Source organism: Dendropsophus ebraccatus, chromosome 2, assembly GCF_027789765.1.
Source record: "Dendropsophus ebraccatus isolate aDenEbr1 chromosome 2, aDenEbr1.pat, whole genome shotgun sequence".
Lineage (NCBI taxonomy): Eukaryota > Metazoa > Chordata > Amphibia > Anura > Hylidae > Dendropsophus > Dendropsophus ebraccatus.
In genome coordinates this window covers 22703376-22720311 of record NC_091455.1, presented here as the reverse complement: position 1 = coordinate 22720311, position 16936 = coordinate 22703376, and the positions used below count along the sequence as shown (strand labels likewise).

General features: G+C 44.1%; 1 protein-coding gene and 1 long non-coding RNA gene across 3 annotated transcripts in view; one reads left to right on the top strand and one right to left on the bottom strand.

The window, feature by feature from the left end:
* SAMD12 (sterile alpha motif domain containing 12) overlaps window positions 1-16936 on the bottom strand; it is a 402216-nt gene that overhangs the window by 174541 nt on the left and 210739 nt on the right. The window lies entirely within an intron of this gene.
* Window positions 3772-7876, top strand: LOC138784320 (uncharacterized). The gene is made up of 2 exons (XR_011361814.1): window positions 3772-3977; window positions 7600-7876. It is a non-coding gene; the product is annotated as an uncharacterized lncRNA (long non-coding RNA).

Below are 16936 nucleotides of genomic sequence, written 5' to 3'. Positions count from 1 at the left end.
GTTAAATAGATCTGAAAATAAATTCTATTAAAGATCCACAGTCTTCCAGTACTTATCAGTTGCTTTATCTCCTGCAGTAAGTAGTGTTTTCAGTCTGGCACAGTGCTCTCTGCTGCCACCTCTGTCCAGGGCAGGAACTGTCCAGGGCAGCAGCAAATCCCCATAGAAAACTTCTCCTGCTCTGGACAGTTCTTGACATGGACATAGGTGGCAGCAGAGAGCACGGTGTCAGACTGGAGAGAATACATCCCTTCCTGTAGGACATACAGCAGATGATAAGTACTGGAAGACTTGAGATTTTTAAATAGAAGTGAATTACAAGTCTGAATAACTTTCTGACACTAGTTGATCAGATTTTTTTTTTAAATGTTGGAGTAAATATGCAGAGAAAATATGATTATATATATATATATATATATATATATATATATATATATATATACACACTCACCGGCCACTTTATTAGGTACACCTGTCCAACTGCACGTTACCACTTAATTTCTAATCAGCCAATCACATGGCGGCAACTCAGTGCTTTTAGGGATGTAGACATGGTCAAGACAATCTCCTGCAGTTCAAACCGAGCATCAGTATGGGGAAGAAAGGTGATTTGAGGGCCTTTGAACTTGGCATGGTTGTTGGTGCCAGAAGGGCTGGTCTGAGTATTTCAAAAACTGCTGATCTACTGGGATTTTCACGCACAACCATCTCTAGGGTTTACAGAAAATGGTCCGAAAAAAAAAAAACATCCAGTGAGCGGCAGTTCTGTGGGCGGAAATGCCTTGTTGATGCCAGAGGTCAGAGGAGAATGGGCAGACTGGTTCGAGCTGATAGAAAGGCAACAGTGACTCAAATAGCCAACCGTTACAACCAAGGTAGGCAGAAGAGCATCTCTGAACGCACAGTACGTCCAACTTTGAGGCAGATGGGCTACAGCAGCAGAAGATCACACCGGGTGCCACTCCGCTCAGCTAAGAACAGGAAACTGAGGCTACAATTTGCACAAGCTCATCGAAATTGGACAGTAGAAGATTGGAAAAACGTTGCCTGGTCTGATGAGTCTCGATTTCTGCTGCAACATTCAGATGGTAGGGTCAGAATTTGGCATCAACAACATGAAAGCATGGATCCATCCTGCCTTGTATCAATGGTTCAGGCTGGTGGTGGTGGTGTCATGGTGTGGGGAATATTTTCTTGGCACTCTTTGGGCCCCTTGGTACCAATTGAGCATCGTTGCAACGCCACAGCCTACCTGAGTATTGTTGCTGACCATGTCCATCCCTTTATGACCACAATGTACCCAACATCTGATGGCTACTTTCAGCAGGATAATGCGCCATGTCATAAAGCTAGAATCATCTCAGACTGGTTTCTTGAACATGACAATGAGTTCACTGTACTCCAATGGCCTCCACAGTCACCAGATCTCAATCCAATAGAGCATCTTTGGGATGTGGTGGAACGGGAGATTCGCATCATGGATGTGCAGCCGACAAATCTGCGGCAACTGTGTGATGTCATCATGTCAATATGGACCAAAATCTCTGAGGAAGCTTCCAGCACCTTGTTGTATCTATGCCACGAAGAATTGAGGCAGTTCTGAAGGCAAAAGGGGGTCCAACCCGTTACTAGCATGGTGTACCTAATAAAGTGGCCGGTGAGTGTACATATTTATATATATATATATATATATATATATATATATATATATATATATATATGGAAATTTACTTAAATAAATAAAAATAAATAAATAAAAATAGTTGATTCAATCCCATTAATCTGTTTGCATTGCCACCATTACATGGATCTTACTGGAATCGATAGGCTGCTCCATGTAAATGCATGGACGTGTCGGATGTTACAGATGGAAATCCATTATGCATGGCCGCTCAGACCACTGTCACCCAGCAGTATATTGCTCAGTATTCGGCATCAGAGTGCATGAGCCGGACCCGGGAGTGTGACATAAATGGAGAGAAGTGTAACGTATAAATGTGCGAGGCTCCTGTGTGCAGCATGTGTGACGTTTGCAGAGAGACTCCATCTCGTAGGCGCTCAGTGCTGCAGTCGGTTGAACTTGCCCCTTGGATTAGGAATCGGTTGCTCTGTGCTGACCGCACTGTAGCGCAGACACGTCGCCCGGAGCACACTCTATCCTTGTACAGTTTGGACATAGAGGACATTTTCATCTGATTCCTGAGAATTACATCGGTGGTTAACAGGAGGGGAGTGTGAACATTCCTTGTGTCAGCACATACACAAGGGGGATACAGCTTTATCTGACATATAAAGGTCACGGCTATTGCCATTGTACAAGTAACAAGCTCGGCACAAGCAGATCTATTACAGAGAGGTTTGTGGAGGCCTAAAATACTTCATAAGGCTACTAATGTTGACTTAAAGGGGTAGTGCGGCGCTAATCATTTATTAACAAAATAACAAACATTACAAAATTATACAACATGTATGTGAATGGCCCCCTTCCCCGTGTTCCCTCCCACCCACGCTAGATCCAGAAGTGTTGGTGCATTATACTTACCACATTCGCGTCGACCCCCGTCGGCTATCTTGGGACAATGATGTCGTCTTTGGGAGGCCAGCCGAACTGCTCCATCCGTCCCTTGTGCCGACTCCCCTATGCCGCGTCATAACTGTGCTCAGCCACGATTGGCCGAGCATAACTGTGCCAATCGGGGCTGAGCAGCTGGTGACGCGGCGGCGGAGGGGGGCCGGCACGAGGGACGGATGGAGCGGTTCGGCTGGCCTCCCAAAGACAACGTCATTGTCCCAAGATGGCCGACGGGGGTCGACACGAATGCGGTAAGTATAATGCACCAACACTTCTGGGTCTAGCGTGGGTGGGGGGGAACACGGGAAAGGGGGCCATTCACATACATAACACACATTACAAAGTTGTATAACTTTGTAATGTTTGTTATTTTGTTAATAAATGATTAGCGCCGCACTACCCCTTCAACCTTTGTAAAGGGACCCTATATTTGCATCTCACCATCCCACCATATTAAATTGATGCAGACAAAAGGCTTAATTTGAAGGGGTTGTCAAGGATTAGAAAAACCACAGCTACTATCTTGCAAAAACAGCGCCATCCCTGTCCTCAGGTTGTGTGTGGTATTACAATTTACTTCAAAGGAACTGAGCTGCAAAACCCCACACCCAAACTGAGGACAGTAGTTTCTAGAAGTTTCTGTTTTTTTTTGTAAGACTAGATAAACCCTGTAAGAAATTGGTACTATTGCGCCCAGTCTAGACAATTATCTTATCAAGCTTGCATGTTTTTTTTTTTTTTAACTTAAAGGAGATGTCCGGCCCCCGACATCTTTTTTCAGAAGAGCCGGGGAGGAAGTGGCTGAACTTAACTACTTGCACCTACCTCCCCGACTCCAGGGCTGAGGTCCGCTGTTGGCCCCCTCCGCTTCCTGAGTGGGGACTGGGTCGTGACATGTCAGCCCTGTTCAGTCATGGTAGCTGCACTCTGCCTGTATTTCCTATTAATATCTGTGTTTTCTATCTCTGCCGGCACTTCTTATTTTATGCCACTAGATGTCACTGTATTGTATGTACTGTATGCACAGCTGAGGGACATTGTTCAGAAAGGGTTAACTGACTAACTGCCACTGTGGTATAAGGTGATATTCCTCTGACCAATCAATGAGCTGGGTACCTCATGTGATTTCACCAATCACTGGTCAGAGTAAAGGTCTTCCTACTGCGTTCTGCCCAATCAGGGAGCAGTTTATTTCCTGAGGTGGATCTAGTCAGTTTCTGTGAGGATTTCTGTGAAGGAGCTGTTGTTATGGCTCCCCTGTACATGACTCCAAGCCAAGGATTTTATTATTTTTTATCCTGGCCATGTCTGGCTCAGTCACACAGAGGAGACTGAGGTGAACAGGGACTTAGAGGGCTCTTATTTCATTCTGATAACCAAGGCAGGATCACAAGTCAGTGACTAGGTAAGCAGATAAAGCAAAGACTCCACTGCCATTGCTAGGTTTTCTTAGGGGTCCCCCCAACAGCTAGCTTTACCCAAAACTTGGGGCCTACGTTCATGCTCTATGTCACTATGCAAAACGGTGGAAGACAGGAATAGCGAAGAGTACAGATGAGCGAATTACATGCAAACTAATTTTTTTTTTCAACAGGTAAACTATAGTAGCTACAATAGTGGGACTATTACAGAGTGGTGATTTTTTTTCTAACAGCTGTTGCTGTGACAGTGTCAAAAATGTTTAAAATCAGCCTGTCAATCATTCATTGACAGGCTGTGGATGTAGTGGATGTTGGTGGATCAGCAGCGTGATATCAATGTTCTCCCTGGACATCAGTGGACATTGGTAAATGAGCACCCAGTGAGGTATTAAGATGGACACTGTGTTCACTGTGACTTCCTATATTGCACACCCAGCACCCAGTGACTTCCTATATTGCACACCCAGCACCCAGTGACTTCCTATATTGCACACCCAGCACCCAGTGACTTCCTATACTGCACACCCAGCACCCAGTGACTTCCTATAATGCACACCCAGCACCCAGTGACTTCCTATATTGCACACCCAGCACCCAGTGACTTCCTATAATGTACACCCAGCACCCAGTGACCTCCTATAATGCACACCCAGCACCCAGTGACTTCCTATAATGTACACCCAGCACCCAGTGACTTCCTATAATGTACACCCAGCACCCAGTGACTTCCTATATTGCACACCCAGCACCCAATGACTTCCTATAATGTACACCCAGCACCCAGTGACCTCCTATAATGCACACCCAGCACCCAGTGACTTCCTATAATACACACCCAGCACCCAGTGACTTCCTATAATGCACACCCAGCACCCAGTGACTTCCTATATTGCACACCCAGCACCCAATGACTTCCTATAATGTACACCCAGCACCCAGTGACCTCCTATAATGCACACCCAGCACCCAGTGACTTCCTATAATGTACACCCAGCACCCAGTGACTTCCTATACTGCACACCCAGCGACTTCCTATAATGCACACCCAGCACCCAGTGACTTCCTATAATGTACACCCAGCTCCCAGTGACTTCCTATAATGTACACCCAGCACCCAGTGACTTCCTATAATGTACACCCAGCACCCAGTGACTTGGTATAATACACACCCAGCACCCAGTGACTTCCTATAATGCACACCCAGCACCCAGTGACTTCCTATACTGCACACCCAGCACCCAGTGACTTCCTATAATACACACCCAGCACCCAGTGACTTCCTATAATGCACACCCAGCACCCAGTGACTTGGTATAATGCACACCCAGCACCCAGTGACTTGGTATAATGCACACCCAGCACCCAGTGACTTCCTATAATGCACACCCAGCACCCAGTGACTTCCTATATTGCACACCCAGCACCCAGTGACTTCCTATAATGCACACCCAGCGACTTCCTATAATGCACACCCAGCACCCAGTGACTTCCTTTATTGCACACCCAGCACCCAGTAACTTCCTATAATGTACACCCAGCACCCAGTGACTTCCTATACTGCACACCCAGCACTCAGTGACTTCCTATAATGTACACCCAGCACCCAGTGACTTCCTATATTGCACACCCAGCACCCAGTGACTTCCTATAATGCACACCCAGCACCCAGTGACTTCCTATAATGTACACCTAGCACCCAGTGACTTGGTATAATGTACACCTAGCACCCAGTGACTTGGTATAATGTACACCCAGCACCCAGTGACTTCCTATACTGCACACCCAGCACCCAGTGACTTCCTATAATGTACACCCAGCACCCAGTGACTTCCTATAATGCACACCCAGCACCCAGTGACTTCCTTTAATGCACCCAGCACCCAGTGACTTCCTATAATACACACCCAGCACCCAGTGACTTCCTTTAATGCACCCAGCACCCAGTGACTTCCTATAATGCACACCCAGCACCCAGTGACTTCCTATAATGTACACCCAGCACCCAGTGACTTCCTATAATGCACACCCAGCACCCAGTGACTTCCTTTAATGCACCCAGCACCCAGTGACTTCCTATAATGCACACCCAGCGACTTCCTATAATGCACACCCAGCACCCAGTGACTTCCTATAATGCACACCCAGCACCCAGTGACTTCCTTTAATGCACCCAGCACCCAGTGACTTCCTATAATACACACCCAGCACCCAGTGACTTCCTTTAATGCACCCAGCACCCAGTGACTTCCTATACTGCACACCCAGCGACTTCCTATAATGCACACCCAGCACTCAGTGACTTTCTATAATGTACACCCAGCACCCAGTGACTTGTATAATGCACACCTAGCACCCAGTGACTTCCTATACTGCACACCCAGCGACTTCCTATAATGTACACCCAGCACCCAGTGACTTGTATAATGCACACCTAGCAGCCAGTGACTTTCTATAATGTACTCCCAGTACCCAGTGACTTCCTATAATGCACACCCAGCACCCAGTGACTTCCTATAATGTACACCCAGCACACAGTGACTTCCTATAATGCAACCAGCACCCAGTGACTTCCTATAATGCACACCCAGCACCCAGTGACTTCCTATAATGCACACCCAGCACCCAGTGACTTCCTATAATGCACACCCAGCACCCAGTGACTTCCTCTAATGTACACCCACACCCAGTGATTTCCTATAATGCACACCCAGCACCCAGTGACTTCCTATAATGCACACCCAGCACCCAGTGACCTCCTATAATGCACATCCAGCACCCAGTGAGTTCCTATAATCCACACCCAGCAACCAGTGACTTCCTATAATGTACACCCAGCACCCAGTGACTTCCTAAAATGCACACCCAGCATCCAGTAACTTGGTATAATGAACAACAGTCACCCATTTATTTAGTATACTGGACAATGGCTTCACAGCTCCTACAGAAAACCATCCACACTCCACTCTCCTCTCTGTCTCTATCTCTCTGTATTTCTCTCCCTGCTCTAACTGCCTGCTGCAACCTGCTCTCCACTGTACACAGCCGACTGACCGCCTCCAGGATGCCAATCACCTTATACAGAGTGGGTGCTGACATCACTGTGGGGTTTTGCAGCTGATTGGATGGGCGCTAGGCTTTATGGATAATCCATTGCTCCCGACAAAAGACAGTTCTGTACGATTCTATATGTGGCCGCCATGTTTAGCAAATTTGCGAAGCAAATCTAGCTAATTCGCAAATTTCTACGAAGCAGGTTTAATGCCTCATTTGCTGCAAATCGGAATTCATCAAGTTCACGTCACTCATCTCTAGTGAAGAGGATGAAGGTAACACACACATACCTTCATCCTCAACACCCCATTGGCAATAGGGACCTAGCAGCAGGTTAGATTCGTCTAAACAGCAGGGTTTTTTTTAAAGCTACATATCAGGATATCAGTAATGCTTTAGTATTGTAACGGATTACTTTTAGCTTTTTATACAAATTTTTCTGCATTCTATGTGCAAAAAAATATGCGCAAAATTATCCCTTTACACCCCATTAAAACAATAATTTACAATTGCTGTAATTGTGAATTTTTTATTTTTTATTTTTTTTGCCTATAGGACATCGGATAAGTTTTACAGCCAAACAGTTTTGGCAAAAAAATACATGATGGCATCTGTCACTTCTGCATAAATTCACTGAAAAGCAAACATCTCATCCCATCTTGGGAGAAAAACAATATGAAAAAATGTGCAAACAATAATAGCTTGGCAGTGATGTGTAACAAGACTCTGTATCCTATACCGGGACGACAAAGCACATCGCCGCGCAACTTCACTATCTGCAGAACTATTGTATTTGATGTTTTGTCAGTTTAATTAAATTGAAAAACCATTATGGAATTGTCCGTCAGGATGTTTTGTATGTGAGCTCACTGTCTGCTCTTATAGCGAACGTGTCGCTGAATCTCTATCGCCTCCCCACCTGTCATAGGAGGACGAGCCATCATCTCTCTACAACACCTGGGGTATCAACTTCACTCATCTGGAATTGGAACTTTATATATTAAAACTCTGGCGTCTTCAAGTAATTTTGTTGGTTAATATTAAGATGGGTTTTATATATGCTGAGTGAGTTTGGCCAAGCTGAAATACCACACACAGGCTTTGAATATTAGATATGGGAAGAAGGATATGTAAAACAGCTCTCTGACGCCACCTTTTGGAGGTGTTTCCATTAAAGCCAATGCCTGTCTTTGATGAGAAGCCTTAGACAATTCTTCCTATGGGTCCCATAAGGTAAGGCCTATCTGCAGCCCCCTGGCTGTGTAGTGATGAGGGACAATGACCCTAAAGCAGATGGGTAACCTCTCCTGGAGAGTTGTCTGGCTTGGCTTATATTTCCAGTCATGACCTAAGGCTTCTAATCAGAACAGAAAGCTACCTCTATAGACCACCTCTATAGACCAGGGGTAGGGAACCTTGGCCAAGGTTCCCTACCCCTAGTCTACACACACTAGCTTAGGGACAACTAAAATTAAAAGATGAAGCCTGAATAGAGTAAAACTGGTGAAAAATACCATACAGAGGTTATAAAAGGGCCAGAAATAGCCCTACTGTTGCGACTACTGCCTAAATAAATTATGCTTTCTTTAGGTCTATGGCGTCCAGCAGAATTTTGCATTATGAAATCGTTTAGTACTTTATTCTTCTGTGGTGGTCTATGCAAATTAGTCAGATAGGAGCTACCTTTGTACTAGGGTCCTGGCTTTATGTGGTGTTAGTTATTCCTAGTGCTGGTGGGATTAGAACAAACATTTTACCCCTGAATCTCACTTCTGTTAGCCCTTTGTCTCGGTAACATTAGAGTGAGGCTTTTCCATGCAGATCCCGACGAAGCGTCAAGAGTCAGCCGGCATCTAATGTGAATGGTAGGTGATTAAGCAGTCAAAGTTCATAAGCACGCTGTAACGGGAGTCATTAGAAAATCCCAGTCTAGATGAAGTGAACATTAATGATTTAATAACGCAGGTTTAATCAATGGCCTGCGCCGGGATACTGCCGCTAATATTTCATTTCACTGCTGGAGTCCTTATCCTCCTTGTGATCAGTCTGTAGTCCGCCCGCTACCATGCGAGGGAGAGAAGAGAGAACTGCTAAAATAACAGCACGGTACATCTAAAATTAATATTTAGAAGAAAAAAAATGGATAGACTTTTCAGAAAGTTAAAGTCATTTGTGCGGAGAGCTGCTGTGCTTTGATGACAACACTTCCTGTCCCTCAGTGGTATCATGGGGTCAATGAGTCTTAAAGCAAGCGATCAGCCCTTTTCTTTCTCACCAGGTCTAAAAAGTAAAAAAGAAGTCCGGCCATTTGTAAAATCGACTGGCACACAGCAGGGGCAGGGGAAAATTTGATCATGAGTAGGAACTTAACCCTCCCTGTGCCCCCGGGGAGCGGCTGGACCGGCCTCGGGACCCCCATCGGGAGGCATTTTCCCCCAAGTTCTGATGACATCATGATTCAGGGGAAAATGCCTGTCCCAGCTGATGGAGACGCCAGTACATCAGCTGAGTCATGACTTGTTAGCGCTGGAGATCCTGGAGCCCAGTGGGGGTCCCAAGACTGGTCCAGCAGCTCACCGTGGGCACAGGGAGAGGTAGCTTCCTACTACAGATCAAATTCCACCCTGCCCCTGATGTCTTCTCCTTTAAGCCACACTGAGTAATCACTCTCATCTATGTCTTTCAGACCCTCTCCAGCACTGATTCTTTCCATGCTTTAGGCCAGGGATGGGGAACCTTCGGCCCTCCAGCTAACGCATAACTTCAATTCCTATCATGACTGGGTGGACAGCCAAAGCTTAAGCTTTTGGTAAATTCTTAGTAAATTTATCTGTAAAATAAGCTCCTTGGCTCAACAACTCCCATGGGTCACACATCTTCTTTATTTGACTCCAATAAGTCTCCTCACAGGCTGTAGTCCCCTCAGTGGATGTTACTCCTGCTACAGCTGCACTCAACTCACCAACTAAGGGCCCTATTCCACGGGCCGAGCAACGACGTAAACGAGCGCCGATCTGCTAGATGGGCGCTCGTTTACTGGGCCCATTCCACAGCCCTGATGATCGTTAAACGAGGGCTGCAGGGACATCGTTACCGATGTCCTTGCAGCCCTTGCAGCAATACATTACCTGTCCGGGCTTCTCCTCCGCTCCGTCTTCCTCCCCCTGTCTCGCGGCACAGCATCAGCTTCGGTGCGGCCTGACTGAGCTGCCAGACGGCTCAGCCAATCACTCCCGACCTGTGATTGGCTGAGCGGTCTGATAGCTCAGTCAGGCCGCTCCGGAGCTGCTGATGCTGGAGCGGGACCCGGGGAGGAAGACGGAGTGCAGGAGAAGCCCGGACAGGTAAAGTATGGTGCTGCTTCTCAAATCGTCAGTTGCCCGCTGCGCACCGCTATTCCACAGTAGCGATGCGCGGTGGGGGACCGATGATTTTAGGTCTGGCCCTAAATGAACGATCAGCCGATGACACGATCATCGGCTGATCGTTCCCTCTATTCCACCGAGCGATAATCGGGCCGAATGGGGCCGATTATCGCTCCTGTGGAATAGGGCCCTAACTTTCTGTGTCAACTGCCTCTTGAGGGGAGCTCATTAGAAAAGCTCCGCCCTCTTTCTGGACCTTTCTCCTAGCTAGTGTAGTAGATAAGGAGACAGTTGGTGTTGCTATGGGAACTCTCTGCTCTGGTGTGTGTATAATAAAGAATAGATAATATATTAATAAATCTATGTCAATATAATATAGGGTCCATTCTCTGCCAAAACCAACTTCTGTACACTACAATATGTCTTGAGTTCATGAGATGACGCCCGCTCTTTAGTGATCTTTCCTAAAGGATAATCCATCAATGCTTTAGCTATTCCTTATGCATTTACCATTACTGGTAAAATCCCAGGGAACCTCTTCAAAAGAAAAGTTGCCCCACGATTGTGGAAATAGTGATAATAATCTCTTTATATCTATAATACATTACATGGACATGAACGTAATCTACAGATACACAGATTATTATTAAGTCAAATGTTCGGAATCATATTAACAGATATAAGCTAAATCCAGGCAAAAGTAATACATTGCGGTTAAGTATCTTCCAGTATTCTACGGTAAATTTATTGCAATCCCTAAAGCATGTGTAGTGTTTATAAGGACACTTCAGCCATTCAATGAGGTTTGCGAGAGAATATCAGACGATGGCTTTATGTTGGTTTAGGTTTTTATGTTGAAAAGAAATCTCCATTGATCTCTCAATGGAAAAGTTGAGTGAGAGTGTTGAGTCGGTGGAGGTTGTACTTGGTGAATTAAGAAAACTATTCATTTACAAAGCTTTTATGTTTAAGTGATACATTTTCTTTTCTAGGTCAAGAGGTACTCACATATAAAAGAGGAACTCTTACAAGAGTGTGCGCCAATGAGATGGCCGGGACAATCATATTGATTGCCTTACACCAGTTAAAGAACATTAGACCGGGTTGTTCGAGTTCGAGCATAGACGCTAGTTAATCGTTCACTACTTTTATAGACAATGGGTGAATCTACAGACTGCTTGAAAGATGAATTGGAGAAGGTTTTTCATGGCTATATTGAAGCATTTAACGTCTGAGGCAACACAGCACTGAAACACTGATACTTAGGGCAATAGAACATACTGATCTACTGACAATTGGGGGCCTTTAAAGGGTGGAGGAGTAGCTACATGGGAGATACTACCTTAATTACCATATAGATGCACAGAGGGTGTGCCGAACTACTGTACTGAGACAGTGGGGCCTAACTACTATAGGGAACACAGAATGTGGCCTAACTACTATATGAGGGCAAAGGGGGTACCTAAGTGCTTTATGAAGGCAAAGGGGGGACCTAAGTGTTTTATGAGGCCATAAAGCGCTCTTATATTATATGGAGGCACAGAGGGGTTAAACTATATTATATGGGGGACACGTAGGAGACTAGCTAATATATGGGGGCACAGACGACGTACTGTATATGCTAAATCTCTCAGTGGAATAGGTGAGCAGGAGCATCGAGTTGTTGAGTTCAACGATATCAAGTTTTTTTAGACACTGGTAAAATTTTTACTATTTTTATAGACAATAGTGAATCTACATAACTACTATACACTACCTGCACAAAGAGGCTTAATTACCATACATATGCACAGAGGGTGTGCTAAACTACTGTATTGAGAGGGTGGGGCCTAACTACTATAGGGGGCACAAAGGGGTCATAACTACTATATCTGGGCACAAGGGGGACCTAACTTTTATAAGGGCATGAAGGATGCTTATAATACATGGAGGCACAGAGCGGCCAAACTACTATGTGGGGGCACAGAGAGGCTTAACTACTATATGGGGGACACAGATAAGACTAGATAAAATATGAGGGCACAGGCAATGCATATACTATACCTCTTAGGTGAGTAGGAGCATTGAGTTCATGGAGGTTATATTTCATGAATTAAGATAACGATTAATTTACAAAGCTTTTGTGTTTAGGCGATACATTCTTTTCTAGGTCAAGAGGTACTCACATATGAAAGAGTAACTCTTACAAGAGTCTGCGCCAATAAGAAACGGGGTCAATCATATTGATTACCTTACACCAGTTAAAAAACATTAGACTGGGTTGTATTCGAGCTCGATGATATCAAGTTTTTAGACACTAGTTAAATTTTCACTGTTTTTGTACACAATCGGTGAATCTACAGATTCTATCTGCATGAAAGATGAATTGTAGTAGGTTTTATGGCTATATTGAACGCTTTTGTTCAGATGTATTTCATGTCAGATGCAACACAGCAATGAAATACTGATACTTGGGGTAATAGAACAATGACATACTGACACTTGGGGCTCTAAATTAATGACAAAGAAATAAAGTGCCAGAACAATGACTGAGAACCTTAAGGTTCTTTAACAATGAGATACTGACCCTTGGGGGTACCATAAAATTGACATATTGGCACTTATAGCTCCATAGAGATGACTAGCCAGAAAATATGTTCAATGGACTTTTAATACAAAACTTTTATTGTAGTCCAAAAAAAAATTACAAACATTAAAACAACACTTAGAGGCAGAAAGTCTTCATTTTAGCCCTTACCTTTGGATGAGCTGAAAGGAAATAAATCAATCAGAACAAAGATTTAGTAGTAAAAGAAATGTGGAGCCAAAGATACCAGAAGAAATCCACAGAATACACATTATGGAACGTGCCCCACGTGTATCACAGTATAACGCGGCTTCATCAGGGGTTCTATATCACCGATAAACGGAGTCACTGATCCTTTGTGATCTATAACAATGGGTCACTGATGTTTAGGGGTCTATTACGATGGGGCACTAACCTTTGGTGTTCTAGAAACTGTTCTAGAATTAGATCTTGGGGCTCCAGGACAATGATTTACTAACTCCTGAGAATCTGTAATAGCTGCTAAATTAAGGGGTTGCAAAAATGACACTTCCTTAAGTTCTGTACAACAAAAATATACATAGACTCTTGGTTCCAGAACAATGGCACTTTGACATTATTCTATACCAACTGGAAGTTAAAGTAAGAGGTTCTATAACAATGACACCTGGAGTTCCAGAACAATGACACATTGATGCAGTGGTATAGCTACAGAAATGGCTGCAGTGGCAATAATCAATCCAACACCCTTTGGCCCTCTAATCTCTTCAGATGGTATCCATATCAGTGGGCAATATTGGCAATATGGAAAACAGACCATCCGCAAACATTACTTCAATATTCTTCTTTATTGCAGATGTTCTCAGCACAAGAAGGAGAGGAGGGGGAGGAGGGGAGACAGAGAAAAGCTCACACACAGATTTTAGTGTCTTTAGCAGAAAACAGCAACTCAGAACTTGGGGAAGGAGACTGAATAGATAATAGCAAGTAGGAATTGTTCATTTCACCATAGGCAGCAACATACGAAAAGCTATGTTTGGGCGGAATACCCCTTTAAGGCCGCTCACTGTCCTGGACTATATCAGTTATTTTTCTTTGCACAATAAAAGTGCCTTATAATCCGTTATAAAACTCAGTAAATTACTGAAACACAAAAAAAATTGATTTAATTTGACGGCGAAACAAAAGAATATAAATAACGTTATGTGGCACATGAGCGGTGAGCTTCTAATGCTGCTTATTATTTAGATTCCACAAATAACCTCATGCTGTGTAATAAAAAGGAAAGAAATAAAGAAAAAAAAATCAATGTTTGCAGGTTAGGAGCTATTAGAAGAAAATAGAAGTTTTCCAAAAAATAAAAATGAAAGAACTCTGGTGGGTGGAAATCAGAGACCGTGCATCAACAAGAAGTATTAGGTATATACTGCCAGCTCAAGCATCCACAAAGCAAAGGAGGAGAGAGGATGAGAGCTGAAGGCGCACAGGCTTCTTCTAGGATGTATTAGTTTCATTTCATAGTAGAGATGAGCGAACCTGGAGCATGCTGGAGTCCATCCGAACCCGAACGTTCGGCATTTGATTAGCGGTGGCTGCTGAACTTGGATAAAGCCCTAAGGCTATGTGGAAAACATGGATATAGTCATTGGCTATATGCATGTTTTCCAGACAACCTTAGAGCGTTATCCAACTTCAGCAGCCCCCACTAATCAAATGCCAAACGTTCAGCTAACGGAGCGGAAAGTTCTGACCTTCTAAAACAGTTTTTGGTCACCCGGATCCCAACTCTGCATAGAATGTATATATGAACCCTTTACGACACAATCCTTGGCTATGATTAAAGGGGTTCTCCAATTAAGACTTACTTGTCCCCTATCCACAGGGTAGGGGACAAGTAAGAGATTGTGGGATGTCCGACCAGGGATCTCCAGGTTGGCACTCAGCAGAGAATGACTAGAGCCGCGGGTTTTGTATTGTATGGAAAACAAAGGCGTCGGGGGACGATCTGGAGATCACCAGGGGCACGGAGGTCGGATCCCCTGCAATTTCTTACTTGTCCCCTATCCTGTGGATACCTTGTCCTATATATTTCCTCGGAAGGTACTTGTCCACTGTCCACTGGGTAGCCCACATGGAGATCCTTGCTCTGTGGATCTCTATGTGTTTTCAATGGATTCTCACTAGAGATGAGCGCAACTGGAGCATGCTCAAGACTGATCGCTCAGCATTTGAATATCGGTGGCTGAAGAAGTTGGACTATATATAGCTTATGGCAGTATCTATGTTTTCCCAGATTCCCTAGGACTGCATTCAACTTCTTCAGCCACCGGTAATCAAATGCTGAACGATCTGTCTCGAGCATGCTCCAGTTTTGCTCATCTCTAGTGGTCACTTTAGTCGTTAAACTACAAAATACAATCAAATAATTGATAATACACTTTAATACTTTTCCCATAATGCTTTGCAATACACTTTAGACTGAATTTAGACGTCGCCGTGGAAGCCATTACCCTTTGCAGTGAATATTTTATTCCCTATAAATGTTTTACTTCCACATCTTTGGTTCTTTGACTTTTTCTTCCTATGGGTTACGCAAACTGAAGTCTATTTTCTAACCGAGCCCGTTCCTCTCTTGTGAGTCTGGAATAGAGGAGGCGGCCATCGCCGGGCAATGAGAGACCGAAAACAAAAAGAGCCGAGCTTAACCATTTAGTACACAGCAAGTCTAGGAATATAATGCCATAAACAACTAGGCTGAACGCTGAAAAGCTGTCTAGAGGTGGAAATGCTTTGTAAAGAGAATTCAATGCATTAAATATGAAGACCGTAGAAAAATGTACAATGGGCTCTTTCTTGAAGCAAAGCAATAAATTAATATATAATGGACTATGACACGATAACAAAATTACTCATCAAACCTGACAACTGCTATGGCCGTTCTGAAGGTTTCCAGGAAACGTCCTTTGCAAATGTTTAATGACCTTGGAACCAAAATTGTCAAAATGATCCATTGTGCCTTGACCTGTGGCCTGAACGTCCATTGTTAGAAATATTATAAAGTCAACAGATACTTGGACATAATAAATAAATAACAGCACAAAAACAAACACCTAAAACATTACATAATAGTAAACAACACAGACATAGATAAGGCTATGAATGGCTGAACCTAAAAATTATTCTAACCATCTAGTGCCACGCCTAATTTTATATTTATTAACTTGTAAAACTGCTGAATTATAAACTTTGCGGCATTCAGCTGCTTTTCTCCTTTTTGGGGTATGTCCACATTTGGTCCACAATAATAAACAGAAACAAGGAGATGGGCTCTCACCAAACTGCGTGAAGTCTTTTCCTTTATTCTATATATCAATTCGGGATATAGAACGCTGGGAGAGGGAGCATGGCCTCGGCGTCTTCAGCGATACACGTTTCGTGCTACAATAGTGCAGTGACCTGGTACGGGCCTCTAAGTCTTATTGCACCTGAGTAAGGTAACTCCCTTAGGTTCACACAAGTAGGATGAGGTGTCCACTGCAGTTAGTGTTTTTTCCACTAGGTGTCACTACTGTGTTTGTTTGGGACTTATTTCTATACACAGATGAAGCCTTCCAAGGGTTAAATGTTATATATCAAATGTTGTCTTTTATCCACTTACAGGTGCAGGTGCTTTTCCTCCTTTCCTCAGCCTATCCTCTCCTAGCTTTCTCTCTGCACACCACACAGCCCACCAATCACAGGCAGGGTTAGTCACACCCCTGTAGTTTGGACTTAGTTTCCAGTGGGAGGAGTCAATTGAGAGTTAGTTGTAGTCGAGTCAGTCTAACAGGGACACAACTACACAAGCCAGTTTCTTCCTTATCAGCACCAGAACTGCTATGCAGTGCTAGAACTCTACAGGGGGAGAGAAGCCATACAGGGATCACCTTGTCCACGCCAGTAACTAAACGTGCAGGGCAATTACCTTAAGAGTCATAGAAAC